The following is a 12,694-nucleotide window of genomic DNA, read 5'->3' on the forward strand; positions in this document are numbered from 1 at the left end:
TGGTGTCAACAGAGATGTCATCAAGAGGGAAGCAAATTCTGTGCGCAGGATATGGGATGTGACCAAGGACAGAAACCCAAAAGACTTCCAAGAGATCTGGAAGACTGTCTTCGCAATGTATGATCAGAGACCTTAGCATGTTAGGGTTGTTTTCTCTTGTACGTTCTGATCTGTAATTTAACTGATTTCTCATCAGTTTCTCTTATATGAAATGAACTTTCTTTGATCTCAACCTGAAGACAATACCTTTTTGTCCAGGCTCTGATAACTAATTTTCAGTTATGTCTTCGTTTGGTTCGTTTGAACTGCTGTGTTTCTCTGTGTGCAAGTTAATAGGTTATCCTGTTAAGGAGGAATAGTATTCACCCTGTTTAGTAACTTGCAGTTTAAGTTCAGTCTTTTCTTGTCTTAGAACTGATGTATGGTTTTGACATCATCAAAAAGGGGAAAATTGTTAGCAACTTAATGAAATATCCTAATCCTAGTCTTGATGATATATACCAAAATCCTTAGGTTTTTCTTGTAATAGACTAGAACTGTTCGTACTCAAGTGTTAGAGTTCTTTTTCTAGTTTAGATACTGTTCTAAAGACTGAAGACTGAAGACCGAAGGACTGAAGACTGAAGACTGAAGATGCCGACAGATGTAATGAATTAAGGCAGAGTCAAATACTGATATTTGACTGATCAGTCCAAGAATCAGTTACGACTGATCACTTAATACAGGCTACGTGGATTCAGCGGACTGATACTAAAGTCAAGTATCAGTTAGCATTCTTCCTCGAACTGAACCTCTAAAGTTAAAAGGAAGACACGCACTCCCAAGTTCAGCCGCATTAAATGCAGAGATTTAGAGGATCGTCCTTTCTCTGCAGAGCCTTCCTTTTTGGTGATTACATTTTCAGAGATGTCTTATCTCCTGCTCCTTAGTAGTCGTTCTCACCAAACAAGGAACCTCGAAGATTGAAGCCTCAGCAAAGTTCAAATCTATCTCCAACGGATGAATTCTTGAAGACCTTCTCCGCCAACGGATCTATTCAAGACCTCTCCTATAAATAGAGCTCGATGATCACTTCAATCTTCACCGATTCAAATACACAAGCTGAAATGCTATCGAATTCATCACTCAACAAATCAAAGCCATTCCAAAGTTTGAATCGAAGAAGAGAATCACAAAGCCAAAAATCAGTCTCTACTGATTACACACATTCTCTTAGAACTTAGGCAAATATTGTATATCCAAAGCCTAGGTATAACTGATTACAGAGAGCCTGCTCTTTGTAATCTAGTTGGCAAGTTTTCAAACCTCATTTCAACCGACCGCAATGAGTGTTTGAACCGAGAGGAGTTCAGACCAGTGTTCTGACTCCGTGAGATCTTAATCTTTGCGGAAAGACATAGTTTTGTCTCAGTGAAGCTAAGAGTGAGAAATCCAACCCAGTGTGTTGGTACCAAAGATTGGATCTTTGGTTGTTTAGGTTTGCTGTGTACCCGTAAGCACAAGCCCAGTGAAGTTGTCAGTGTGATCAACTGACCGTGGATTAGGAATTGGATTCCGAACCACGTAAAAATCCCTTTGTTGTTTTTCACTTTCAGTATTTATCTTTCTTATCTGTGCTCAAACCTTTTGTAAACTGAAACTGATTAACTGCAAAGAGAAACATAAATCTTGACAATGTGCTTAACCACTAAGGTTATTTCTAAAGTAAAGTTTTCCGCTGCCAGTATTATTAGTCTAACTGATAAATTTTCAGATAGTCAGTAAGATTCATAACACTCCTCTATTTTTCAAACCCGACTGAAGCCTAACATGTATCAGTTAAAGTATTTGACTTAACTGATAACTATTTACTGAAGAGATATTTAGTATCAGTCGCCAACCTAAGTTTTGCTAAACTCTTTTAACTGAAAAGGTTGTGTTGGTTTGTTTTCCTTCAGTTTCGTTTATAATAGCCTATAGGTGTATGCCCCCCATACACCTATTCGAGACCTTCCGGGACCCAACAAAACTAAATGAATAAGATATGTATCAGTTCCGTAAATAGTGTGAAAATTATGATATTTACGATTTTTCATTTATTGTTTGCAGTATAAATTCTGAAAATTCATAAGAAAAAAAAATTAAAGGGCAAAATTGTCTGTTTATTTTAAAATTGATTATAATTAATAAATTTTTATTCTTATGGATATTATTAATTTTTTATTAAGCAAAGTGATTATTTAGAGGTATTCACACGTCATTTTTCATGTAAAAAGATTATAGCTCTTTTGTTGATCTCCTATAGCACGCAAATATCGCAGTACTAGACAATGTCACAATGGTTAGCAAACTAAACAGTTTATGAAACAAAGCATTGTAGTCCATTAGATATCGTCGATAAAAAATTTGTAACGTTATGAATGACACAAATTATCAGTGGAATTATTAATGAAGTAAAGGTTCTACTTTAAAATGTGAGTGTAATTGTATAGACCCTACTATGATAGACGAAAGTGGTAAATTTTTCGAGAACAAATCGAAAAGAAAATTGTGATAATTTTTTTTTGTGGAAGAAGGAAGTAAAAATTACACAAATTGTAGAAGAAGTTAACAAAATTAAAAAATTATATATATAAAAAGTAGTCAAATAAAGAACATAGAGAGAATAATTATTTGAATCATAACTCTTTTTTTAGGGGAATGAATTAATTATAACTCTAATAAATGCAAATAAAATGTATAAATTAAATTTTATTAATGAAATTAAAGTGTTGACACCTAATTAAAAATGATACTTCATAAATGATACTTCCTCCATCCCATTAAACATAGCGTACTTTTCATTTTAGGTTGTCTCATTAAAGATGACTCATTTCCATAAAAGACAATATTTAATTATTGAAAAGTGCTAGTTCTATCACTTGTATCCAATTAACACCTTCTCCTTAATACCGGTGCCTAAAAAAAGTAAGTAATGAGTATTTTTTTTTTAAAAAAAATCAAAACTTACCCCTTTTATTTGTCAACGAAAAAAGTTCCATTTCACTTTTTATACAATTTTACCCTCTTTTGCCTTCCATATTTACTTTATTTGCCATTCATGAACCCTCACAATGAATGATAAACAACCTACTAATTCCATAATTAAATTCTAATCTAATTTCTGAATTAAATCTCTACACTCGGTCAACCATCCTCAACTTCTTCCAGTTTATTTGGCAAAACCCTAGTTTGCCTCAAAGCTTTTCATCATCCATTTTTCTCTCTTCATAATCGCCTCTCTTTTTGTGGGCGTTGGTGCCGGACGTGGCGGTGCGCGTAGGAGCCTCTTCGACACGGACACACACTCGGTTGCCGCATCGGAACTTGAATTCACCTACAAGTTCTCATGTCCGCCGTGTCACAACTTAAATCCACCGACAAGTCCTGCATATGCCGCCAGTGCGTAGGAACTCGCTCTCGATCTACCTCTCAAAAATCTCTCCGCCATTTCGTAGTTTAATCGTCTTTAATTTCTTAAGTTAGCTTTAGTTTAAGTTGTTTAATTCTTGCCTAGGGTTTTCATAGTTTCTTGCCTAGATTAAGTTTAAGTTTAATTTACAAGTTTAAGTTTACTTTTCACGTTGAGTTTAATTTACAAGTTTTAGTTTTTAAATCAAACCTTTACTGTTTTCCTGCGATATAATTAAAAGCCCTGTAAGATCTTTCTTGAGAGACGACTTGGGTTAGCTTACACGCTACAATAGATCTCGTCCTATTGCGAGTCGATCTAGCGTAGTGTGTAGGTTAAGTCAATTTTTGGCGCCGTTGCCGGGGAAGGTTTTAGGCATTTTAGTTGTGTCGTTTTTCTTTCTGTTTTCTTTTACTCGCTTTATTTAAATTTCAAGTTTTTCTCATTTTTTTTACTTTCTCTCCCTCCGGTGCGTTTAATTCGTGTGTTGAGTGTTGTGCATGCAGGGACTCCGTAGTTTGAAAGGACAATTGGTGTCTCCGTTGGATAGCACGAGCACAAGGGTTTTTAGAAAGAAAGGAGAGGAGTGCTCTGATTCTAGTTCGGACGAAAGGGAGAGTGACAGAGCAGACGAGCTCTACTCTGACACAATCTTGGAAGATCCCGCGAACTCTGTCTCTGCCCATAGACACGGCAGAGCACACCATAGATACGAAGGAGGAAGCCAGCTCTAACTTTGCTGACCGATCAGAGCAAAATACAAACAAGGAAGAGATGGCACTTAACAACATGGAGTACATGGGAGATTTCACCAGACCTGTTATAGGAGAAACTAACACTTCGGCTATTGTACTCCCTACCGCCGTCCGAAACTATAATTTGAAGCCGAATGATTCCAGCTTGTTACCTCTGTTCCACGGGATGCCAAGTGAAGACACACTGCAATTCATTCGTGATTTTTGCACGCAAGTTCAAACCATCCCACTGCTGAATCTTACGGAGGATCAACTAAAGCTCAAGTATTTCCCGTATACACTTAAGGATAGGGCAAGGGCGTGGATGCTTACTCTGCCGCCCAACTCTATCACCACTTGGGGAGAAGCTTGTGAAAAGTTCATGCTTAAGTACTATCCCAGCCACAAGACACAGGAGCTCAGAACGCAAATCATGGAATTCACCCAAGGATCGGACGAGCCCTTACATGAAGCTTGGGAAAGATATCAAGAACTCCTCCGCCAATGCCCTCAACATCAATTTACCAATGTGATGTTGATGTAATTCTTCTATCATGGGTTAGTGCAAACTGCCCAATTTATGGTGGACAGCACGGCAGGAGGGAACATCACTAGGAAGACGGCAACAGAGTTAAAGGAGATATTCAAGACCTTAGCCGAGAGCTCCCAGCAGAAATCAGTCCGTGGAAGGAGAGTTGAGGCCAGCACTGTGACGAACTAGTTTGAGCTGCAGAAGCAAGTAGCCGATATCATGAGAGATGTGCAACAGATGAAGATGGGAAGAATGGATACACCTCGGCCCCAGGAGCCTTTTGTCGAGAGTTGTGGGATATGCGGCGAGTTCGGACATGGAGTAAATGAATACCACCGGATGGGTGAGTTCACACCCGAGGGACAAGTCGAGGTGTATGCTGCGCAGGGGTACCAGGGAAGACCACCTTACGAGCAACGCCCTCTCTACAATCAAGGGCAGCAGAGCTCCTGGCCAAAGGGCAGGATTAAATCAAAATAACAAATTCTGCCAACCTACGCAGCAGATGAGCTATCAAAGTAAACAACCGTTTTATCCACCACAGCCGCAATATCCTCCTCAGCAGTACCGGTAGCAATACAAGCAGCAGTACTCCATGCCGCAAGGGAACTCTCAGCCACAACATTTTCAGAATACACAGCAGATGTCACCGCAGAAAATGTCGCTGGAGGAGACTTTGCAAGCTTTTATAGAGATTAGCAAGCAGAACATGGAGGTAACCAAGCAGAATATGGAGTCTCAGTCTGCAACCATCAAACGCCTTGAGACTACGGTGGGGCAACTGTCGGCACTGTGAAACAATTGCAGCAGCAGCAGCAGCCCGGAAAATTTCATGGTCAGCCTTTGCAGGCTCAACAGGCTCAAGCTATCACTGTTCTCCGCAGTGGTAAGATGGTCGATAATCAAGTGAATGTGCCAGAGCAGACGGTACTAGAGAAGATGTGGATGCCAGAGACTAAGATGCCAGAGATTACAGTACCAGAGCAGACCAGGGTGCCAGAGCAGCCATGGACACCAGAGCAGACCAGAATGCCAGAGCTGATCAATTCAGCTCTGCAAAATCCAGCTCAGCAAAACCTAGCTCTGCAGGATTCAGCTCTGCAAACTCCAGCTCTGCGAAATCCAGCTCTGCAGAATCCAGTCCTGAAAAGTTCAGCTCTTCCGAGCTCAGCTCTGACGAGTCCTTGCGAAGAAGAGAAGGCAGAACAGTAGAGGCAGCGAAAAGACGAAGACACGGAGAAAGGAAAGGAGGCCAAACTTCACAAGTCTACTACACCTTACCGACCACCGATCCCTTTTTCGAGCAGATTGGGGAATGAAAAGATGGATAAATAGTTTGCCGACTTTTACAACATGCTTGTTAAGGTCAACGTGAACTTTCCTCTTCTTGACGTGATCAGAAATGTCCCTGCTTATGTGAAGTTCTTCAAGGAGTTGGCATCCAACAAAAGAAAGTTCGGAGACAATGAGAAAGTGCTGGTCTCGGAAGTAGCGAACTCGATCATGCAACAGTCCTTACCACTGAAGCAGTGAGATCCAGGTAGTTTTGTTATTAATATTGCTTTGGGGAACGGTAAGTAAGCCACGGGTATGTTAGATTTAGGTGCGGGAATTAACTTGATGCCTTACTCTATTTTTCAACAATTAGAGTTAGGTAATTTGAAATCTACTCGCATGTGTCTACAACTCGCTGATAGGTCCGTTAGGTATCCTCGTGGGATAGTAGAGGATATTCTGGTCAGAGTCGGGGGATTGATTGTCCCCGTTGATTTTGTAGTGTTAGAGATTGGGGATGTTCACGAGAATGGTAGAGATCACACTCTGTTGTTAGGAAGACCCTTTATGGCAACCACTAACACGTTGATTGATGTTAAAAATGGAACTATTAAAATGACGGTGTTAGGGAAGTCGGTGTCTTTCTCGGTGCATGAAAATCGTGCAATACCTTCTGCGAATTTTATTAATGAATGCTCATATATAGATGCTATTGAAGCCTTGGTTGAGAAGGTATTTGTGCAGGAGCAGGAGTGTGTGGAAGTCTATGCAGGATCGGTCGATATGGAGGAGCTAGCTCGAGAAACTGACGAGTCCAGCTCTGAACTCGCCAGCTCTGAAAAGGCCAGCTCTGAACTGTCCAGATCTGAAAAGGCGTGCAATACAGAGTTGCCGTTGAATGAACAGGTGGGATCCAGGAAGCCAGAGCTGGAACTGAAGGAACTCCCTACCAATCTTAAGTACGTGTTTTTAGAAGAAGGAGAGGAGAAGCCAGTGATCATATCTTCTACTCTAGCTCTGGAGCAAGAAGCAGCACTGCTCGAGGTGTTGAAGAGAAACAAGGCAGCGCTGGGATGGAGTCTGGTGGATATACGTGGCATTAGTCCAGCCACATGCATGCACAGAATCAACCTCGAGGAGGGAGCTGCACCCAAGCGAGACGGCCAGAGATGACTGAACCACCCTATTCTGATGGAGGTCGTGCGCAATGAGATCCTTCAGCTGCTGGCCGAAGGGATTATCTACTCTGTCGCCGACAGTGAGTGGGTGAGCCCAGTGCATGTCGTGCCCAAGAAAGCAGGGATTACGGTTGTGCGCAATGATAAATTGGAGTTGGTACCGACTCGTCCTACCACGGGTTGGTGGATGTGTGTCGATGATAGGAAACTAAATGCCGTCACAAAAAATGATCACTTTCCTCTCCCTTTTGTTGATCAAATGTTAGATCGTTTAGCGGGGCATGAATTTTATTGTTTTCTTGATGGCTTGTCAGGATACTACCAAATCGCGATCGCGCCAGAAGATCAAATCAAAACTGCCTTCACCACTCCATTTGGGACGTTTGCATGGAAGATGATGCCGTTTGGGTTGTGCAATGCACCCGGGACGTTACAACGATGCATGATGTCCATCTTCTCGGAAATGATTGGTAAATTCGTGGAGGTATTTATGGATGATTTTTCGGTGTTTGGGTAGTCCTTCAGTGATTGTTTAAATAAGATTGACTTAGTTTTACAAAGGTGTATTGAAAGTGGCCTAACCTTGAGTTGGGAAAAGAGTCATTCATGGTTACACGTGTTATTGTCTTGGGTCATGTAGTGTCTAAGCATGGATTGGAGGTTGACAAAGCTAAGGTGGAAGTGATTCAAAAGTTGCCGCCCCCTATTGATGTTAAAGGAATTAGGAGTTTTTTTAGGTCATGCCGGTTTTTACTGGCGTTTCATAAAAGATTTTTCTAAAATTAGTCAACCCCTTTGTAAATTGCTAGCTCAGGACGTACCTTTTAATTTTGATGATTCTTGCATGAATGCCTTTGAGTTACTGAAACTGAAGTTGAGTTCTGCCCCCGTTGTGATTGCGCCTGATTGGTCTCGGCCCTTTAAAATTATGTGTGATGCGTCTAACTTTGCGGTAGGAGCTGTGTTAGGACAGCGTGTGGATAAGATGTTGCGTGTGATTTATTATGCTAGTTTAACTCTGAACAATGCACAAGTAAATTACACCACTACTGAAAAAGAGATGCTTGCCGTGGTCTTTGCCTTAGATAAATTTCGTGCTTGGGTCTAAGGTTATTGTTCATAGTGACCATGCTGCACTGAGATACTTGATGACTAAAACACAAGCTAAACCTCGTTTAATCCGTTGGGTGTTATTGTTGCAAGAGTTTGATGTTGAGATAAAGGATAGAAAAGGGAGTGAGAATCATGTGGCAGACCATCTTTCACGCATGAATAATCATTTGATTGAATCTGGTCATAATTTCATCCCTGAGTCTTTTCCTTTTGAGCATGCATATGAATTAAGCTCTGCCAAGTTCAGCGCTGTCGAGTCCAGCTCTGCCGAGCTCAGCTCTGCCCAGTCCAGCTCTGCCGAGCTCAGCTCTGCCCAGTCCAGCTCTGCCAAGTTCAGCGCTGCCGAGTCCAGCTTTGACAAAGTCAGCTCTGCCGAGCTTAGCTCTGCCCAGCTCAGCCCTGCGAGCGTTGTACCTCGGTATGCAGATATTGTTAATTATCTAGCATGTGGAGTATTGAGGCCTGAGCTGACATCACAGGAGAGGAAGAGGTTTTTAGCTCTGTGTAGGCACTATTATTGGGAGATTCCTCACCTCTTCAAGCTTGGAAAGGATGAAGTCATTCGACGGTGTGTGCCGGCAAAGGAATAGCAACAAGTTCTGAAAATGTGCCACGAAGATCATTGTGGTGGACACTTTGGGGGGCAGAAGACTGCGCACAAAGTTCTTCAATCAGGTTTGTTTTGGCCCTCTATTTTTAAAGATGCACATATGTTTACTCTTGCGTGCGACAGGTGCCAGAGAGTAGGAAATATTGGCCGAAGGAATGAGATGCCCCTCCAGAGCATACTAATTATCAAAAATTTTGATGTTTTGGGCATCGATTTCATGGGGCCATTTCCTGCTTCGCATGGGTTTCAATATATCTTGCTTGCTGTAGATTATGTGTCAAAATGGGTTGAAGCTATTCCCACACGGACATGTGATGCTAATGTTGTGCTTAAGTTTGTGCAAGAGAACATTCTTTGTAGATTCGGATTTCCCAGAGCTATCATTAGTGATGGAGGCAAGCACTTTTGCAATAAGTTGTTTGCAAAGCTCATGAAGAAGAATGGCATCACGCACAAGGTGGCAACCCCATATCACCCGCAGACCTCTGGGCAAGCTGAGACAAGCAATCGGCAGATCAAAGGCATTCTAGAGAAGACAGTGCAGCCTTCGCGCAAGGATTGGTCTGCAAAGCTGAATGATGCTCTCTGGGCGTACAAAACTTCTTTCAAGGGTGTGCTTGGGATGAGTCCGTACCGCCTCGTTTATGGCAAGGCTTGCCATCTGCCAGTGGAGATTGAGCACAAAGCATACTGGGCAATCAAGGCTGCCAATTATGATTTGGACTCTGTCGTGAAGCAGCGCACGTTGCAAATGAAGGAGTTGGATGAACTACGGAATGAGGCGTATGAAAATGCAAGGATTTACAAGGATAAAGTGAAGCGGCTGCATGATCGCCGCATTTCCCACAAGAAGCTATCCCCCGGAATGAAGGTGTTATTGTTCAATTCTAGACTGAAGTTGTTTTCGGGCAAGCTCAAATCTAGATGGAGTGGTCATTTTCTACTAAAGGAGGTGTTTGAGCATGGTGCTGTAGAGCCGTTTAATGAGAATACGAAGGAGAGTTTCAGAGTGAACGGCCATCGAGTGAAGCCGTACTATGAGCACCAGAGCCCACTGATGGTGGTGGAGTCTCAAGCTCTACACAATCCAGGCTGAGGATCAGAGCTGAAGTCGGGCTGGCGACTTTAGCACTTGGTGAGAGGCAACCCACTGTTGGTTTGTTTTAGTTTTTGTTTTTCTTGTTCTTTGCTTTCCATTTTTATTTTGTGTTTTCCTAAGTTTTGGTTGCTTGTGCGGATGCTTTGATTTTTAGGTGTTAATGTCTTTGTTTTCAGCGCTGCAATTTCTACTCTGACTTTGCCGCCAGCGCTGAAAAGGCCAGCTTTGAACTGGCCAGATCTGAAATTCTACTCTGAAGAATGCCAGCGCTGCACTTTTACTCTGACTCTGCCGTTCAGATTCAGAGTTGAAATTCCACTCTGAAGATGCCAGCGCTGACATTGTCTACTCTGCCATAGACCGCAAATTCTCACTTTTCGTCGCCTCTCATAGAGTTGATGCTTTTCAATGCCGATAATCAGGGATGTCCTCTAACTCTTTTTATTCTGTGCCCTGAGGACATGGCATGCTTTAAGTGTGGGGGGGTGTCTTGTTGTGCTTATGCTTTCAATTGGGCGATTGGTCTTTCTATGCTTAGTTAGCTCTTTGATACTTGCTAATTTTTATGAATTTGTGGAAGAGAAGATGGTTTTCGATGTGATTTTCGGGTTTGTGAATGAATGGTGGTTATTCTTATTTTACTCTTGATATATGTTTCTTGTTTGTGCAAAGAATTAAGAGTTTTGTTGCAACACGGTTGTAAGTAAGTAAAACGTGATTTGGCCGGTAGATGCTAGAAGGAGTGTTGTCATTGTGATTGCCTACGATCGTATCCTTATCTGTGAAATGAGAAAAATGCTGGACGAATTGCCAGCTCTGAAAATGCCAGCTCTGAAATATCTGGCCAGCTCTGAAACGTGACAGCTCTAAGTCTATGCTCTTCTAGTCTAACTATGAGCATGGAAAACCACGTGAAAAGACTTTGGATTACATCCAAATGGTTTTTATTCCATGAATTATGGCTCAACTGTCGAAAACTTAAGCACACAAAGTCTGAAAAATGATGATGTTGATTATAAAGGCGATCACATTAAGGAATTCACTTCTAGCGGAGAATAGGGTCTGATCGAATTGCTTGCATTACTATTTTGTTGCTTCTTAAACTTTGAGTTACTTGCATGATCGAGAGATATGTGTTAATTGGAAAATTTTGAATTGACTTTGTGAATGTTTGGATGAAAATAAGCATCGTTGAAACCAATCTCTTCCTAGGATTCATATTGATTTTGCTTGAGGACAAGCAAAAGGCTAAGTGTGGGGGGTTGATTTATGCTTAATTGTTCTAATTTTAGGGGTTTGCATGTGCATGTTTTGAGTTAAATACTCTGGAAATTGGTGCGTTTATGGTTTGTTTTATGCGTTGCAGGAGATTTAGGTTTTATAGATGGAAGAGTGTAATTTTGGAGATTTTGGTGTAGAATGGCGTATTCTGGCGCACTCTGGTGTTCAAAGCTGAAAAGCCTGCGCCAGAGCTGAAAAGCCCGCGCGTAGAGCAGAGCAGAGCTGACTTCATAGTTAGAGCTGACATCTCCAGAGCTGAACTTCCCTATCAGAGCTTAAATCTCCAGAGCAGAACAAACTTGTCAGAGCAGAGCTAAACTCGACAGAGCAGAGCTAAATCATCAAGCTGACTTACGCGCCATAGTAAACTTGACAGAGCAGAGCTAAAGATCGACACAGTCAACATATCAGAGCTGAATTGCAGAGCTGACTTTCAGCTCTGCCTTTTTCAGAGCTCGCTAATTTCAGAGCTGACTTTCAGCTCTGCACTATACTTTCCAGAGCCGAATTTCCAGAGTAGCCAATTCTCGCCAGAGTGAAGATGACTTGCAGAGCACGATCCAGATGGACTTTCCTTCCCTTGCACGATTCTATTTCCTTAAGAGTCCAGTTTTGCATGGCAAGTTTGATGGTGATCAAGATTGGATTGAGGTCTATAAATAGGGCCTTGTTATTCATTGTAAAATAATCCCTTTGCCCTAATCTTCGTTCCACCTTGAGAAACATTGTTCCGCAAGGCAACCAAGACTTAGGCGTTTTTCAAGCTTTCCTAGTTTCTTCAAGTTTTCGAATTTCTTGTTTTAGTTAGCTTTCAATTTAGTTTTGTTTTTAGTTTATTCTTGGATTGTGATCGAGTGACAGCGATTGCACGTTTAAGAAATTTACGGTATTTCGTATTTAATTCAATTTCTTTTGTTTCATCATGTTTATGCTTTGCTTTTACGTTTATGCTTTAATTTCAATTATGCAATTTAAATTATGCAATTTCGTTTCATGCCTAGTTTAGAAGTTTTAATTCAAGTCTTTAAATTTCGTAGTTTAATCGTCTTTAATTTCTTATGTTAGCTTTACTTTAAGTTGTTTAATTCTTGCCTAGGGTTTTCATAGTTTCTTGCCTAGATTAAGTTTAAGTTTAATTTACAAGTTTAAGTTTACTTTTCACGTTGAGTTTAATTTACAAGTTTTAGTTTTTAAATCAAACCTTTACTGTTTTCCTGCGATATAATTAAAAGCCATGTAAGATCTTCCTTGAGAGACGACTTGGGTTAGCTTACACGTTACAATAGATCTCGTCCTATTGCGAGTCGATCTAGCATAGTGTTTAGGTTGAGTCAGTGGCAGTGGGAGGAATGTGGATATGCCGATGGTGTAGATTGAATTTGCTAAATTTCTTTACACGTTTGCTGAATTTGTTTGGAATTTGTTACATTTGTTTGTTCAAT

Source organism: Salvia miltiorrhiza, chromosome 2 (genome assembly GCF_028751815.1).
Source record: "Salvia miltiorrhiza cultivar Shanhuang (shh) chromosome 2, IMPLAD_Smil_shh, whole genome shotgun sequence".
Taxonomy (NCBI): domain Eukaryota; kingdom Viridiplantae; phylum Streptophyta; class Magnoliopsida; order Lamiales; family Lamiaceae; genus Salvia; species Salvia miltiorrhiza.